At 43.1% G+C, this 12,408-nt stretch overlaps 1 long non-coding RNA gene across 1 annotated transcript in view; it reads right to left on the bottom strand.

Annotated features, from left to right (window-relative positions):
• Nucleotides 1-11,129, bottom strand: part of LOC142436384 (uncharacterized) — a 51,521-nt gene extending 40,392 nt beyond the window's left edge. The window contains exons 1-2 of the long non-coding RNA XR_012781921.1: nucleotides 10,966-11,129; nucleotides 10,629-10,671 (exon numbers count right to left, since the gene is read on the bottom strand). This is a non-coding gene — a long non-coding RNA (uncharacterized LOC142436384). The remainder of the gene's footprint in view (nucleotides 1-10,628; nucleotides 10,672-10,965) is intronic.
• Nucleotides 11,130-12,408: the final 1,279 nt, after the last annotated feature.

The raw sequence follows: 12,408 nt of genomic DNA, 5'->3' as shown, positions 1-12,408 counted from the left end.
GAAATGTAGAGGAGCCTAAGAAGGATTAGTTAAATTAGGTACCTATTTCCTCTACCTGCAGAGAAAATGTCTCTGCCACACACCTCCACATTCTTGTAGCTCAGTGTGTATATTCTTGTATGCACTTTGTCTGTTTTTTTGTATGTGCTAGTACACATGAACTACTCTGTGCCTTAATATGTTATACTATGTGACAGAACTTGTAGTCTGTTCTGCATTGATTCTATTATTATAATTCTAGTATATTTTAGTGTGTCTTTGTGGGTTTTTTTCTTAAGTAAATGCATGTATATTTATTAATCTGAGGGTATTGTATGAAGATTTGTTAGTTCTAGTATATGTGCTGATTTGTTCATAGTAGGCATGTGTATGTTAATATGACTGTTAAAACACAAATGTCATTATGTGAGTTTCCTGCTTGCGTGTGTTCAGTCCAACCCATGTGAGCTCTTCAAACTTTATGAGCTCACATCTCCTTGAATAAAATACTTTATTGAGTGTTAAGAAATTACTAAGCTTGGGGGAATCCATTAGAGGCCCATAGTAATATGCACAGCAGAGTACGCTAATCAGTGAAACTTCTTTTTAAAGTGGACAATAAGAAACAGAAGGACATGAACAGCAAATCCTAGAGGTGAACTAGTCAATGCAGAGACATCCTTAACTAGGAAACAGGCCCAGAGGGATGTTTATTTTCTCCTCTCTGAAGCTCTTGTGTTTATGGATGGCAATGATAAAGCCTTTGTAAAAGAATGCATGCTACACTCAAAGGATGTCTAGTTGTAGGTACATGGGTGATGCCAAGAGCCAACGTGAATGCAGAAGTTTAAAGGTAAATGAGATGGATCAAGGAAAAGGATGACTTATCTTCCATCATCTTTGCCCAGAGAATGGGGTTCAAGCTCTCTAAATAAGGTTAACTGATGAAAAATAACACAAACTATTGGAGAGGGCTTACTCCTATTCCTTTCAAACAGCTAAAAGAACTCAAGGTTGCTTGTGCCCAATATGGCCCAACTGCCTCTTTTACTCAATCTTTATTAGATACACTGTCCTTCGAGGTGCTTCCCGCCGCAGAATGGAAACAATTGGCTTTTGAAAATGCAAATACTGCCTGCCAGGCAGCGCTGAGACCTTTTGGAAAAAAGGGCAACCTGTCCGATTATATCAGACTATGCTCAGACATTGAACCTTTCTTTACTCAGGGGCTTGCGATAGCAGCTGCTTTGTAAGGAAAAACAGTAAAGGAGGGTTAATGATACTATGGAACTTATGGGAGCCCTGCAGGCTGGGCTCCCTTCCCCCTCTGCTATTCCAGCCAATACATATAAGATCATTTTAGATTTAAAAGATTGTTTTTATACCACGCCCTTGGATCCAAAATATTGTAAAAGATTTGCCTTTAGTGTCCCTTCCACCAACTTCAAAGAGCCTATGAAGAGATATCATTGGCTTGTTTTGCCTGGAGGAATGGCCCCAACCCGCTATTAATATGGGGAGGAGGGCATGTTTGGGTTTTTACACAGGATGCTGATGGAGCATGGGGGCTGCCTGAATGGTTGGTGCAGTTTGCAAACCATGCAGATGGTAATTTGCCTCAGAGTGCTTCTGGGGACATGGCTCAGTGAGAAGTACTAGGCTTAAGTTTCTGATCCACCACTCTTACTTCCTGCTGTCTGGGAAGGTCTGGAAATCAAGATGTGGGTTAATGACTCACGCCCTCCCTGTACAAAGTGAAGGAAATGTTATTCCACCCACTCCACAGTCTTTTTCCTCATGTAGACTAGAGATTCAAAAGAATAATAAAACCATATTGTGGAGATCATGTCTCACAGACAAGCCCATCAGGTATAACGTCACAAAAGAGAGATATATCATCGATTGGTCTGTCAACCAGGACAATACTCAAAAAAAAAAACACTGCCAAATGGGAAAAGGGGCTGTCTGCAGGGCTTTGGTGGTCAGATTTGGGTTTTCCACAAACTCAGTGGTGGAAAATAGGGGCTGCTTAGGGGGACATGAAGCTTATGGGCCCTACCTCCAGACCACAGGGAAATGTTACTGCCTGCGTACCATCGCCTTATGTACTTTTGGCAGGGAATATTACTATAGATCATGATGACTCTAAGTTTAACAGGTCTTGTAATAACTGCAATTTGTCTAATTGTATTACCTGGTCCCCTGAAGGTATTGTCATCGCCATTTTATATCAACCTTCTTTTGTTATGCTGCCAGTGAATATTACTGGGCCTTGGTATTCAGAAAGAGGGTTACAGGTATTAGAAGAGACTGAAAAAGCATCAACCAGATTTAAGTGTTTTGTAGGTTTGCTTATAGCAAGTATTTTAGCTATATTAAGTTTAGTTGCTACTGCTACTACTGCAGCAATTGTACTTTCACAAATCTTACAAACTGCCCACTGTGGAAATGAATTATCCAAAGATGTGACTAATGTTTTGGGTACTCAAGAAGATATAGACAGGAAGTTAGAACAAAAAGTAAATGCTCTTTATGACATGGTCATGTATTTAGTAGACGAGGTGCAGGGGCTTAAGGCCAGGTCTAGTCTACAGTGCCATGCTGTACATACATGGATCTGTGTTACACCTAAATAGTACACTAACAGTCAGTATAGCTGGATTAAAGTGTAGAATCATCTTCAAGGTACTTGGCACAATGCTAATGAGTCTTTAGATTGATTACAACTCCATCAAGAAATATTAGCCATAAAAGATGCTAAGTCTCTTTATTTTGATGTCGACAAGGTTGCTGAGGATTGGCTCCAGCATTTTCAAGATTCTTTCCCTTCGTTAGGAAATCTCAGAGGCCTACCTCACATGCTTTTTCTCTAGTCACAGCGGGAGTGTGTGTATTGTTTATCTTATGCATACTCCCTATGATACTGCACAAGGTTATGGTTGAATTATTGGCTTTAGGAACAAAATTACAGGAAGTACACCTGCATACTTCACTCCCTCCCCAAACAGGAGTATAAGGCAGAGGCTGGTTAGTCAGACGGGTAAAATCGAGTCTGAGTATTCCAACCTAAGACAGGTCATAGTCTCCTGCAGACAGTGACTGATGACGGGTAAGGGCGATTTCAGGATTTCACAACCTAAGACAGACACAGTGATCTGCTGACGTTTTGAGTAAAGACGTCTTCAGTAAATAAAAAAGCGGGGGCTGTTGAAGGCCATTAAGACTCAGCTTTGAAACAGCTGATAACTCTCATGAACTATGTGTCAGTGTTTGCTGATTTCTTCTGTGACTTTACGTTTTGAACATACTGTTAAGAACAAGAACAACAAAAAAAAAAGAACAAGAAAGTATGCAAAGTCTGGGAAGATACGTTGTTTAATTTTCTCAGGGATGTCTGCCTTGGCAGAAGACAAAATTGCTATGTGTAGCAAATGTGCTTGCTTAACAATGAGATAATAAACCCCGGGTTGTTTCTGCATGGATAAAAGGAGTATGTAAAACAAACCTGAAGCTTCAGTATTCACTGTTGACCTCCCAATACTTTTAATCTCTTCTTTTTACCCTAATAATCATTCCCCCTCTTTCAGGACGGTTTGACTCCTGAGCTGGCTACGACAGCCCCTCCTTGATCAAAATTCTTAATCTAAAGCTTGAGTAAATTTTAACTCCTTCCAGAAAAAAATTGGTTGGTGTATAGAAAAAAGACCAAACAAATATCCTGAATACTGAAAGTATAACAGTCAAGAGATCAATCATTGCATTAGATAAATCTGCTGAACAATGCCTCTTTAGAGTATTGAAAGGAAAAGATATTACCTGGAGGACTGGTTTCACCTGACCAAAGCAGGCTATTGTCAATTGACTCTTGTGCATTTGAAAGATGAACAAAGGAAGGCTGAAGAAGAATGAATATATTAGAATTGTAGTTCTGGACAAGAATGTCCCACATACCATGGACATGCAAAGGACAAACAAGTCTGTTTTGGAAGATGTAATGTCAGAGTGCTACTTAGAGGCAAGGATGGTGAGAGTTCATATTATATACTTTGGACATATATCAGAAAAGATCATTCCTCGAAAAGGATATTTTGTTTGGTAAAGATGACGGGCAGTGAAAAACATGAATCCCACTACCAAATGGATTAACAAAGTGACTGCGACAAATGGTTCACCAAACCCGAAGAATGATATTCCTGCTCAAATTGCCTAATGCACAGAGAGGACCATAGGGCCATCCCAATCACAAGACACGGCATCCCTTAATGACCCACAGCGCTATGAGGGACAACACTGTGGCACACTGTGGGAAATGTGCTCGATCTGACTTCACCACACTGGGGCAAAACTCTAAGAGCATGCAACAGAGCAGCAAGAGGAGCAAAGCAATGAAGTGCCCGGGAAATACAAAAAAACAGACTGAGTGGCCAAGGCATGGTACCACATCAGACTCAACCAACAGTAAAATACTCCTAATGATCAACGAACAAACCTGGAATGATTCTTAAGTCGTTTCTCTTTTTTCCCGGTGGTTGCTTCCTTTTTTGTTGTTGTTATTTTGCTCTGTCTTGTTTCTGTGCTTATTATTGTCTCCGCATGTCTATCTAGATAAGATTGGCAGGATAAACACACCAGAGGAGACAACAATGGGGCTGATGGTTCTGGGGGGGGGGGGATAAAGGAAACAGGGAAGTGGGGGAAAGGAAGTGGCTGTAAGCCTGGGGTCAAGGGCACAACAAGTGATCTAAAATCGACGTTGAGGAGAGTGTAGGATGCCTGGTAGGGCGTGATCAAGGGCAATGTAATGAGAGGAATTACTGAAAACTGATGAAGGCCAAACATGATAGTGGGACAAGAGGAAAGTAAAAGGAAATAGAGGAAAGAAGTAGGAGACAAAGGGCATTTATAGAGTTCTAAATACAGTCATTTACATATGTACACATATATATGACAAAAGGGTAACATATCTATGTAAATATATTTAAATTTTAAGTATAAAAGTAGCAGATAGACATTGGACCTCTACCCCAGTACTCTCTCAATGAAAGAAGACTTTGTTCTAATAACCTGGCATTCCATGATGCTCAGCTTCCTGACACAATCGATTAAGACAAAATGGTGCAGAAGCAAATATGGTGAAGAAAGTTGATGCTGCCTGGCTATCAAAAGATATAGCTTCTGGGGTCCTAAAGGCCATCAAACTGAGAAGCTACAAAGTCCTCATGGAAGAAGCACACAAGCCTGTGTGATCATGAGGTGTCAATAGGATCAGGAATCTGGCATCAGAGACACAGAACAAAAAATCCTATCAATTTGAAAGAGGGGTAGTGTGGAGTGAGACCCAAAGTCCATCTGTAGGCAATTGGACACCCCCTTACAGAAGGGTGTGTTACACAGAAACAAAACCAGGACACTTGTGAATATATATAGATATGTGCATACATACATCTATTACATATACAATATATAATCATTATATATAAAACCATTATATATAATCATTATCTATTATTATATATTCTATATAATGGATAGACATATAAAGCACAAAAGAATATAGCAGCTAATTTGTTCACACAGCTGTCCAGAGTGCTCAGTTCAACTCACTTCCGTGAAACATTTAATATACTGGAAGTCCTTCAACTCATGAGGGCCACTGGGTCCAAGGTCAAGGAAGCAGACAGGTGAGTCTTATGTACGGCAATGCAGGCAGTCTGGACACAGGCAGCAAACAAAGGGCAGATCATCAACAAAGAGCAAGAAGATAGGATCCAACAGTCCCAAGCTCAAGTGATGCATACATCAGCAACATGATGAAGCACTTCTCAAAGGAACCTCAAGCTCTAGCGACATGATCCACAGGTTGTTAGGCCAACACTTAGTGTAGCTCACAAGTTGTGGCAGAGAACTAGCAGGCGCACCCTGATCTGATGAGAAGAGTGCAAGAGAGAGAGAGGCACGGTTTGCCTAGCCATTTATCTCTTTGCCCTCCAATCAAACTGCAACATTATTTATACCATGTTCCTATGAGCCAGGTTGGCACAATAAACTAACCTATCAGAATGGGTCACAAGGATGAGCCAGTTAGGGTTCAGTATAACACCTATGAAACATACAACTTTTCTCTAGTTGTTTAGTGCTCCCCCCACCCCACAATCATGACCCCAAATCTACTGTACGAAACTGGCTAGACCAGAGAATGCACATGGGTACCGAAAAGAGCTAGAAACACAGGGAATCAAGGGCAGATAAACCCATCAGGACCAATAATCAGAGTGGCAATACCAGGAGAGTAAGGGGTAGGTGAGGGGTGAAAGGGGAAATGAACACAATGATCTACATATAACCCCTTCTCAGGGGGATGGACAACAGAAAAGTGGGTGAAGGGAGACATCAGACAGTATAAGACACGAAAAAGCAATAAAAAATTATAATTTATCAGGGCTTCATGAGGGAAGAATAAAATGAGCTGATACAGCGCTCAAGCAGAAAGAAAATGTTTTGAAAGTGATGATAGCAACATGTACAAATGTGTGTAACACAATTGATATATGCATGGATTGTAATACAAGCTGTACAAGCCCATGATAAAATGAGTTAAAATAAATAAATTTTTTAAAAACATGCATTCATCCTCAATTATGAGGATGGCACAGGAGAGTGCAATGTTTTGTTCTGTTGTGCAATGGGTCCCAGTGAGATGGCACTGACTCAATGACAGCTGATATGACAACAGTCTCAGAAACCACAAATATACACCCAGCGCAAACACAAAGACATTAGTGTTTTATGTTTACAAAAGATATTATTTCTCTCATGAAAAAAAGGGAAGAGGTTTCTTCAGTTAAAAAATGTTGGAACAAACAAGGTGACAACAAAATCACTGAGGCATTTCCACCCCTCATTAGTCCATTCTTTTGGTGAGCTGAAGGCAGTTCTCTAAGGGCCTCACAGCATGCCAGGTGGCAGAGTACTTTCAGGAACATGGGCTCTAGTCTAAAACAACACACTCACTAAGTGGTGAGCAGCTATTTGTCTGTCTGGGAAACTGTAAATCATGCAGTCCTGTACACTGAGGGTTCAGCTGGAAGTTCAGAGGATCCAGCAGAGCAAGAGACTGACAATAATTACTCACTGGATTGCAGGATGCTTAGAAGGTCTATAATCAATTGAATCAAAATAAAATTTCTTGAGAAACTTCCAGCCTAACTGTAAGATAGATGAAAACTAAAAATTCTGGCAGCTAGAGTAGTCACATAAGATTAAGAAGCACTTTTTTACTGTTTTGTTGCTTAAGTTCAACTTATTGGGTTCCAACATAACAATAGTTTTTAGAGCACTTAGTAACATTTTCTATGAGACAAGAAATAACCTGATACCCATGTCAGATGACGATATTTTAAGAAAAATATAGACGAGTGTTGATAATGGATCTGAATGAAAAAGTTATTTTTAAAATAGGAAACTGAGTCAGACAATATATTAAAATAAGCATGCATCAAGATTAATTCTAATTCATCCCAGAATTGATTTAACACAAGAAAATGAACACTCAAATATGCCTAGTGATGGGGGAAAAGTCAATTATCTAAATTGACACAGAATGAATAATAAACAAAGTAAAAAGCTTTTCATGTTAAAAAAAAAACAACTACAAATCTAACATGAAATAGGTAAAACTCAATATGCTAATATACATTCTTGTAAAAAAAACTTTGAAAATGTCACATGTAAGAGAAAGAGAAAAAAGTTCACCCCATCGCAGAATCAGGATAAACATACATATCCATTTTCACCACTCATATTAAAAATGATACTAGCTAGATTGATCAGAAAAAAAGAATTAATAAAAAGAAGAAAATGACTTCCAAAAAGAAGAAAAGAAAATTCCTTATTCATCATAAATTGAAGATGTCATGTAAAAAAGTTGCCAATTGAAGGCAAACAAGCGGCCATCTAGCTCGGAAACAACAAAGCCCACAGAGAAGTGCGCAACCTAAGCGAATACAAGGTGTTGAACGGACCAGGTGGCAGACACCAAGAACAAAAACCATCATTGTATGATCACCTTCCTCTAATCTCTGGGGGATGGGCAATGGGAAGGTGGGTGAGGGGAGAGGCCTGGAAGTATAAGATAACATAATAATTTATAAACTATTAAGGGTTCATGGGGGAGGGGAGAGCGGGGAGGGAAGGGAAGGGATAAAAAGGAAAACGAGCTGATTCCAGGAACCCAAGTGGAAGGAGAATTTTGAGAATAACGAGGGCAACTAATGTATAAGGGTGCTTTACTCAATTGATATATTTATGCATTGTGATAAGGGTTGTATGAGCCCCAATAAAAAGATTTATTAAATTTTTTAAAAGTTGCCAAATAGGTCATAAATACTATATATAGGTAGTAAATGCTAAAATGTTCTAGGCAACATTTCAACACACAAAAATACTTGGTACTTAAATCCCTAATGATAAACTGCTAATCTCCAACTCCCAAACCATTAACCCTTACATATTAAGATGCTGACCATCTTTCAAACACACCTATACCCTTCTAAAACACAAGAGGAGGAGGAGGTGATGCTGTTTGCCAGAGAGCAGGGAGAGCCGGCCAGCCTGCCTGCAGGGCTAAAATGGGCAAAAGCAGTACTAGGAGATTTATATATGCAGTTAGCAGGTAGCACACATTTTGCCCTAACAAAACTACTGGTAAACATCCTTAGTTGTTATCAAAAAGGATACTACAAAAACATGTGTATGGTACACACACATGCACTTATGTACACACCAAAATCACATAAATAATGAAATTGAAAATAGATTTTTGTGTGTGTGAAACATTTTGAAACAATGATAAGATCTACAAAAATAAAATGGGATCCAACTCAACTATTCAAGTTTGTGAGACAGGTGGGAAAGCCTGGGGACCCCAGGGTGGGAGAGTGCCGACAGCGGGCCAGGGATCCAAACGGCATGCTGACACACAAGTGCACAATGTGAGCATCTCCAACCCATTTTCCTAACAGGACCTCCTCATTGACCACCTAGGTAGTGTCGAGAAAAACAAGTCCCCACTCAGTGGCTGGCCTACACACCTTTTCCAGCAGGTGGCTGCCCGGGGTTCAAGGCTAGGGGCGATCAGGGAGTGTGGAGGCAGCTCCAATCATTCCCTCTCACCTCCTTCCTCTCTCCTGTCCTCCCTCCTCTACTCCTGCCCCTCACCCCTCCACCCCCATCTTACAAGGAAGATTAGATCAAATCATCCGACATTGAAGGATTAAAAAGTGACATCACTATGAACACTTGGCCACCACAAGCCAGTTATCCCTGTGGTAACTTTTCCAACACTTCCTGCTGAAACCCCAACAGGTCAGAGGGATCTAGAGGTCCTTCTTTCATGGTCTAAATTCCTACTAAAAATCAAGATCCAGTGAGCTTCAACAATTTCTGCTCCAGGGGAGGTTTCTGTCCTCCCTCAGCTCGCCTTAGGACACCTACATTACCTTTACCAGGTGTACCGTCCCAGTCAAACAACCCACCTGACCCTGCTAAGTCCCTGCCTGCTCCAGGGAGGAGTCCCAAGGAGGCTGCAGCTAAAGCTCAAAGGGAGCACAGCAAGAAATGCCAATGCAGCGGCAAGGATACCTACTGTGTGTTATGTGCACAAGATGCTCCAGTAGGTCCACTCAGACTCCAGTATCTCGTTCAGGGCCATGAGCGTTGTGCACTCGTTGATCAAAGACACCTTTGGGCACATCGCCGACCAGGCATCTCAACTGGCACATTCCAAACTACTCCACCATCACAGCCTGCGACATCCTGGTGACCATGAGCCTGCTGCTGCCTGGACAGCTGGCAGAGGCGCCTTGGCCAAAGGCCCCAGGGCCAACGCCCACTACACCAGCCCCAAATAAATTGTCCTTCAGCCTCACAACGTTCAAACGCCAAGGGCCCATTTCAGGGTCACTTCCAGTTTCATCCCCCAAATAGAGGTTGAACACCTTAACATTACCTTGTTTTTGGTTCCTTTGTTTCAGTTTGGTTTTTGATTCTTCTGTGCATAGTTTAGTTAGATTACTTTTGTGATGGAGAGCATCTTTCTTTCTTTTTAACATGTTTTGGGGCACTTAATCCACATATCCCACATAATCCCACAATTCAGCCATCTTAAGCATTCCACAATCATTACCACAATCGATTTCACATCGTCTATTTTCCCACTATGATTAAATCGCCTTTAAGCAGACTTATTAGTCACCTTCAGTTGTAGTGTTCAGTCCCCTCAATCCTTCATTCTTACTCCCCAAGTCCCCTCACCCTCCCCAACTCCGCCAGCGACCCACCCCGACCCCACCCAGGCATCCTTACAGACACTCGCATGTTATTTCATCTCTAGGCATCCACTCCTTTTGTGCTTCACAAACTGAACCCAACAGAAACAATGAAGAATAGAAAGGAAATGAAATGGGAATGATTTTTAAAACCTTAGTAATATATAGATAGAAATAAAAACAAAGAGTAAGAAGAAAGGGCGGCCACCAATATTTTAAAGCCAGGGAAGACGTTTCTGTCACGGACCAGCAAGAGATCTTGCGCCTAGAACAGACTCTGGTCGGGTCCAGAGAGAGGTCAGCAGAACAAGATCCCGGGCTCACCTTTGAGCTGAGGAGGCGCAAGGAGTCTCGGGAGGAGGCATCGCTGTGCGGAAGGAAACAAGGGAGGGGGGTTAGGAGACCCGCAAAGAGAGAATCAGGGAACCCCGAAGCCCCAAACCCCAGCCGGGATCCCCTTTCTCCAACAGGGACTCCCACCATGAACCACAACCAATCTGAAAGCAGGGAAATAGGACCGGCCTTGGGGACACCCGCCCACCTCTCACCAAGAGAAGCGCTGGCAGGGTTCCTGGGGGAGAGAAAGGGCGCTTGCACCCTAGTCAGCTGGACTAAAACAGCCTCCGCCCACATACATGTCCCGGAGCCCAGAGCCTCCCACCTGGGAGCGCCGGCAACAGGGTGCTCAGGCTGTGGGCGCTTCTCTGGCACCGCAAGCAGAGCACCGACAGTGGAATCCTTGCAGTGAGTTGCAGTTCAGAATAAGACACCGCCACTTCCGGCCCTGTCTGGGCGTGACCCGGGGTGGGAGGAGCTGGCGGGGTCAGAGAGGGGTAGGGGTCTGCCTTCACTTCCTCTCAAGGCAGCTCTTTCCCCGCCCATTTCTGCTGAGATGCCAGCACAGGCGCCTGGTGAGGGGGTGGGCGGGGCCTGGCCGGCTTGGGGCGGGGCTCGGGGAGGAGCCAGAGAGGAGAGAGGCGGTCCACGCCAAAGGGTCCACACCTGTGGCTGAAACTCCAGCGGCAAAGACTCAGATAACAATGGCTGAGGCACCAGTAATTTGGCCCTTTGCAGAGGGAGTGCATGGGTGACATGGTTGAGATAGAACCATGTACGTTGGGTGTGGATGTGTATCCTCCTAACAAACTGGAAACACCCAACCCCCCAACTCTGCCAAAGTGTTAATGGGGCTGAAGCAAGAACTGAGGGTCCCTGCTTAACATATGAGTTCAAACAGTTACCGTACCATGGGCTCAGAAGATAAAGGGGGGCCTGGCCTCTATCACTTTCTGTTTTATAAGGACAGGACTCCCTCATATGCAAATTATCTTTCAGGCACTAGGGTACAATTTCACCCTTGGGGTGGGAAAACTATCAGTTCTCTTCAGACAGGGCTGTGGGTCTCTTGGGAAACAGAGCTGTGGTCTAAAGATGCTATTGCTGTGTGTTCTGCTGTGCCTGTGACAGTTCCCCAAGGTGAGAGATTCAGATATCCGACCTGGGTCTATGGAGATAGTTGTGACTGACATGGAATTTTCTTTTTTTAATTTGCAGGCGTCCTGTCCCAGGTGCAGCTTCAGGAGTCGGGTCCAGGACTGGTGAAGCCGTCCCAGAAGCTGTCCCTCACCTGCATTGTCTCTGGTTTCTCCATAACAAGCAGTGGTTACTGTTGGAGCTGGATCCGCCAGACCTCGGGGAAGGGGCTGCAGTGGATGGGGTGCATAGATTATGGTGGTAATACAGGTTATAACCCGTCCTTCCAAAGCCGACTCTCCATCACCAGAGACACATCGAAGAATCAGTTCTCCCGGCAGCTGAGCTCCGTGACCGCTGAGGACACGGCTACGTATTACTGTGCAAGGAGCACAGTGAGGGGAAGTCAGTGTGAGCCCAGACACAAACCTCCCCTGCAGGGAAGACACTGGGCAGCAGGGGGCGCAGAGAACCCAGCCTTAGACAGGCACAGATGGATGACAGGGAGGATTTCCTGTTGGAATTAGGGCTTTCTCACTTAACTCTTAGCCTCCCCTGGCACAGGTTTTCATTTTGCCATCTTTTTATCTATTTTACATTGGGATGCAAAGTTCAATGTCAGTAGTTTGAA

Source organism: Tenrec ecaudatus, unplaced genomic scaffold (genome assembly GCF_050624435.1).
Source record: "Tenrec ecaudatus isolate mTenEca1 unplaced genomic scaffold, mTenEca1.hap1 Scaffold_251, whole genome shotgun sequence".
NCBI classification, from domain to species: Eukaryota; Metazoa; Chordata; class Mammalia; order Afrosoricida; family Tenrecidae; genus Tenrec; species Tenrec ecaudatus.
Note: the sequence above shows the minus strand (reverse complement) of the source record. Positions and strands in the feature narration are given on the sequence as shown.